At 31.0% G+C, this 5712-nt stretch overlaps 1 pseudogene; it reads right to left on the reverse strand.

Moving 5' to 3' along the window:
- On the reverse strand, window positions 1-3738 carry LOC112488823 (oxysterol-binding protein-related protein 1C-like; annotated as a pseudogene).
- Between the last annotated feature and the right edge of the window lie 1974 nt (window positions 3739-5712).

The following is a 5712-nucleotide window of genomic DNA, read 5'->3' on the forward strand; positions in this document are numbered from 1 at the left end:
TATTGAAACTACACAAGCAGAGCATTGCATGCAGACACATAGAAATATACACAAGCTGTGTATTGACAAGTTGTCTGATACGGTTTATGTCCTTTTACATTCCTCTTTCAGGCAATATTTAGACCACAATACAACTAGTATTTCAATCAAATGTTAGATGTTGCATAACAACCTAAAAAAAAAAAAAACAAAAAACAAAAAATGAAATTACAAACCAGCATTAAACTAAAAGTAATGTCAGAGAATTACTTTGGGACGTTCTGAACTATTGTTTGAATCTTGGGGTTCGGATTTATCATTAAGACCAAGCGATCTTGATATTCTTGATTCTACCCTTGAAGCATTATTCAATATTTTGGTAGTTCCGGTTTCTGACGCTACTATTCCTCAAAATTCTTCACTCACAATTAAAGTAGCTAAGATATCCATGAATGACTCTTTATCTGCTTCTTTAGAATACTTTGTTTCTTCTTTCACAATCTAAAGCATCAATGTTAGTGGATTCTGCCTCAGCTTTGTCATCCTCTTCATCCTCAACATATGCTTTATATGTCAGCCGAAGTAGTATTTCTCCATAAGAACTCTTTCTAGAAAGTCCCCAGCCTTTTTGCATCCACATATGCTTTTCTAGTTTCCCCAGCTGAAGTAGTATTTCTGGTTTCCTAGAAGCCAACTAACTCTCAAGCTGCAAAGAAAACATAATAATCAACATGTTGTTATGTACCTCGGGATACAAGCTTCAGGAAATTATAACTTAAATGAATAATTTAACAACAACGGTTACTTAAATGTATGTTACCTGTGGCAAGGGATAAAAAGTTGTAGCAATCAATGTCTAGATACCTTTGATCAGGCCTGAGCCTTAAATCTATAGGGGACAACTTTTCCTGCAACTAAAATCAAGATTAAGAAGTGCTCCTCCACTCACACAATAGTAAAATTAAAAGCACTTGAATGATTTTATTTTGTTTGCATGTTCTAAAATCTCTTGTCATCAATTCATGTCCATGCTAAAAATGCAATTGGGAAAAAGAAAAAAAGAAAGAAAAAATGTTCCAGTGCAGTGTTTCAAACCAGGGCATTAAGTAATAGTAATGAAGTCATCGAAACTACCTTTAATCCAAGGGTGAGTTCATTCATGGTGATGGCAAAGCGTGGCAAGTTATATCTTGTAGGAAACTTGGGTGGCTTGCTCCGCTTCCAAAGCAACTGGGCATCAGGTCAAGACTCCAATCCTTTTGCCTTTCCAGAACAATTTCCATCCACATAATGCATGCTCTCATCCCATTTTCCAAATAGTATTGCTATCGTTTTTCCATTTCTATCTTGAACTAAACCATGTACCTGACCGAAAAAGAAAACAGCAATAATTTTAAAAGAACAATCCTTAAGCTTGTTAACAATATTATAGTACTTATTAACAGAATCTATACCCTCAATCCATTCTGTTCACCCAAAAATAGAATCCTTTGGTTTGATGTATTTATTTTAAAAAAATAAAAAAACGGGCTTTCTTCTAGAAGCAAAATAAAACCAAAGGGGTAAGAAAATGATTCATGCTCCACCTCTCATAATCCATACATATTAAATGATTCATGCTCCACCTCTCATAATCCATACATATTGTTCTTGCAGACAACTTCAACTCCCATAAAGGATTAACTAATAAAAATTTTTGTTGCTGTCAACTCCAACCCCTTTGGAGGATTCGAAGTTGGTATCATTATATTCAGAAACTAAAGGAATTATATATCCAATATAATGGGATTATAGGCTGTCCAGACTTTATTATATATTAGGCTTTCAAAAAAATAAAATAAAATAAAATAAATCCTTTGTCAACAAATATGGAGAGAGATTTCAATAATTTGATAGCCTCCACCTAGTATAATTTCAGTCAAATTAAATAAAGTTATTAAACAACATAATTATATCTCATTCCACAAAGAAACAAACCAAACAATTGAAGAAGTTATGCCAAATTACATTCCTAGAGAAAAAAAACTGCCATGCTTTTTTTTAGTCATCCAAGAAGACCTCCAAATATCCATATAAAACTATATGCAAGTAAAGCATTTGAAAATTAAAAGATAAAGAAAGAATACCTGGTGAGGATTTTGGTCAATGATAGATTGCTCCTTGAATTTCAGCTTGCAAGAATAGTTATGATTCCCCTGTATACGCATTGTACCACAGTGGTCACAATAAAGCTTTTCCAATATAAGGTTGTTAATTGATGTCGTAACCTGGCAGAAAAAAGAACAGAAACACAACAACGAATAAATAATATAAAAAATATTTCTTTTTGGTTAATGGAATATTAGTCGAATCATTAGTCATTACCTTACTCCATTGAAAAATTTCTCTGTCGTCAAATTCCACCGTTAAAAGAACAACATGATCAAGCTGAATTGAGTGACCCTAAAGTTTACTCTTCAAATTGCTATCACGCCAAAATTTCCATCCTTTACCCTCACAGTGGCAAGCAACAATCAATCGATGATGACTGACCTGACACCAAAAAGATGAAGAATATTCAGTATGTATGCATAAGGTTTTGAATGTCCAGAGTCTGTTAAAGGAAGTATACAAGATAGATTAAACCTAGGTACCATTTGTTCTTCCTCCTTTCCTCCCTCACAATCTAGTACTTATAGGGCTACTTTCTATAGAGGATTACCCAAAATTCAGCTATTGCCAGCTATATATTCTACACTATTTTGGCTGAGGTAGTCATCTTTATGTGAAAATAATTACTGGTCTTAATATCATAAAAATAAGCATGAACTTCCTTTTCTCTCACAATAACTCCTATTGCTCTCTCCAAAATTTATAAAGCTATCCTTTTTATTGTCACTGCAACACATACCATAATAATGTCATCAATTTTCCTTTTCAAACTATGTATAGTAATGCTTGAGTGCGATATATGCATTTACGTTTAAGATGAAATATGCATACCACATTGTGTCTAGCTTTTAAATACAAATGATTTATATAAAACTAGCCAAAGTGCTCCTAGTATGAAATTTGTTTGAAGCAGAACTATAGGTTAGCATTTGAAGGCTCACCAAACCTCCTTTTATAAGGAACCCCATTGGACTGAGCTTTAAATCACAGTTTCTTCTATTTCCATGCCCTAACAAAATAAAAAAATAAAAAATTGCATGGGTTTTGAAAATTTTTTGAAGCAATACCCGATTCAAGTGAGAAATTGATGAGAAATTATAGGAGATACCCAGGGACAATATAGCTTGAAATTGCCATGGTTCAGACAAAATGTCAGAAACAAAAAAGAAAAGAAGAACAGGAAAGACAAAAAATGGGGAGGGAAACAAAAAGTTATAATGTGTATTTTTTTTTTCCCTTATGAAATGAAAACTCACCCAAAATGCTTCTTTTGTGTTGGAGTTTCGATCGTGCCCTCACTTTGGTCCGTAAGCGAAAGCACATCGGTGTTCTCCATCAGGTTTTCGCCACACAACCACTGTCGATTTCCAAAAAGCGCAAACCTTCACGAATCCTCAATCGGCGACTTCAGGTGGCTGCTCTCCATCTTCGATTCAAATAGTGCTAATCTCTCTCTGCCTCTGATCGCTAGCAATGACCTGATTCTCTCTCACTTTCTCTTCCTCTTTTCTTCGTGCTCCGTCCAGGTTAGAGAAAAAATGGAATACGTCTCATTAGTTTTTTTCCTTTTCTTTTATATTTGAAAAGGGTAATCTAAAAATATTGAAAAATTAAAAGGTAAAACAAAAATATTTGAGATGAGAAGGGCAAATATCGTTATAGCCCTTTAAAAAAGGATATTGGACCAAATTCCCCATTTCTCAACTGCACTTGCTTCATATGCATTAATATGTACATTTTTTTTTTGTTAAGAAAAACGAAACCTCTAAATTATATATATAAATATATATATATTGCAATTTTCAGTCAAATGATATATAGTATTATTTACTAATTTATACATGATGGTTATATATCAGTTTCGCTAATATATATAATCGAATTGGGAAAAATAAAATAAAAAGAAAAAAATCAATAATTTGTATTTTAATCATTAGCAATATGCAAAACTTAATTAAATTGATCTTTTTTCTTTAAAAATAATACTTAAATCAGAAATTCAGATACATAAGAAACAAACAATATAGAAAGAGACCCAATAAAGTGGATCCAAAAGGTGAGGTTTCTATTATGCATGATTGCTTTGTAGGGTCTAAGGACTATGACAGCACAAGCACAGGTAGTGTCAAAGGCCTTATTATTTGAACACAATTCCACTAAGCCCCCAAAAAAATAAAAAAATAAAAAAATAAAAAAAAAAAAAAAAAAGAGGAAAAAAAAAATCCTCAAAAGTGCCACTGAAATTAAAAATCTGAGATAGAGACTCACTGCCCTTGAGATTCCTGCACTTTTGTTTGTGTTTATCAAGATTCGAGGGATTGGTTTGTGATCACTCGTTTTGTCTTAAAACCACTGGTGGGAACCCATAGAAATTACAAAGTTGTGCAAATTGATGTCAAAGTTTTGGATTTTGGGTGTTGGAAATTGGAATACCACTGTTTATTATATTCTTTTGGTTTGTTTCTGGATGGAAGATTCATCTACGTAAACTCATACAATACATGACTGAAAATCTTCCACTTTATTCGTTGATTCCAAATAAACCAAGGGAATTAAGGTAAAGACAGAATATTGACTTCATATAAAATTATCAATAATATTTTAGACATGGTAATATCTTATTGAATTTTTTAAAGATTTATATATATATATATATATATATATATATTTAGTTTATATTATTTTTTAAAACTTGAATGTATCGTCACATTATTTACCACATTTATTTGGTAAATAAGGTTTTTTTTTTTTTTTTTTTTTTTAAATTCATTGGTAAATAAGTTGGTAAGATGTAAATAATTAATTTCTTTTCAATAAAAAAAAAAGTAATCTTAACACATATTAACATTGACACACACACACACACATATATATATATATATATATATATATACATACAATCCGCCTATGGTGCGGACGATTCTTATGCGAACCACAGTATTGGTGACAGTTTTTCATAGTATTGGTAATAATTTTCTAAAAAACCATCGTTAATATTATAAAAAACCATCACTAATACTACGGTTCTCATACGGATCGTCCTCACCATAAAATTTCTATATATATATATATATATATATATATATTTTAATCATTAATAAATAGTCATATTTTTTAATGGTAAATAAGCTGGTAAAATATAAATAATTAATTTTTTTGTCCTTACAATAAATTTTTCTTTTTCAACTCAATTTAATAGTTTAAATTTTTAATAAATAAAAATATAAAGGAGTTAACTTCGTTGACATATAAATAATTTACTATTAACAATTAATAAATATTTTTTTTTGGACTTTTTCTTTTATTAGTCAATTTTCCTTTCCGGGTTAGTTGAAGATAGTGTGTTAAACCTGTGAAATTTTCTATGGTCATGTGAGAGTCTAGCATTTGCTCACGTGGTGATATTCAATGAATAAAAAAAATAAAAAATAATTATCAGTAAGTACACAACAAAATGAATTATATATGTTGTTTTGGGCACCGATATCCCAAAAAAAAAAAAAAAAAAAAAAGATTCTAGAGGATGAGATTTTGTGGACAAGTGTCATGTGCATGGCCTTAAAACTGTATTTGAATACTATC

The sequence above is a fragment of the Ziziphus jujuba genome, chromosome 8 (genome assembly GCF_031755915.1).
Source record: "Ziziphus jujuba cultivar Dongzao chromosome 8, ASM3175591v1".
In the NCBI taxonomy this organism is placed as follows: domain Eukaryota; kingdom Viridiplantae; phylum Streptophyta; class Magnoliopsida; order Rosales; family Rhamnaceae; genus Ziziphus; species Ziziphus jujuba.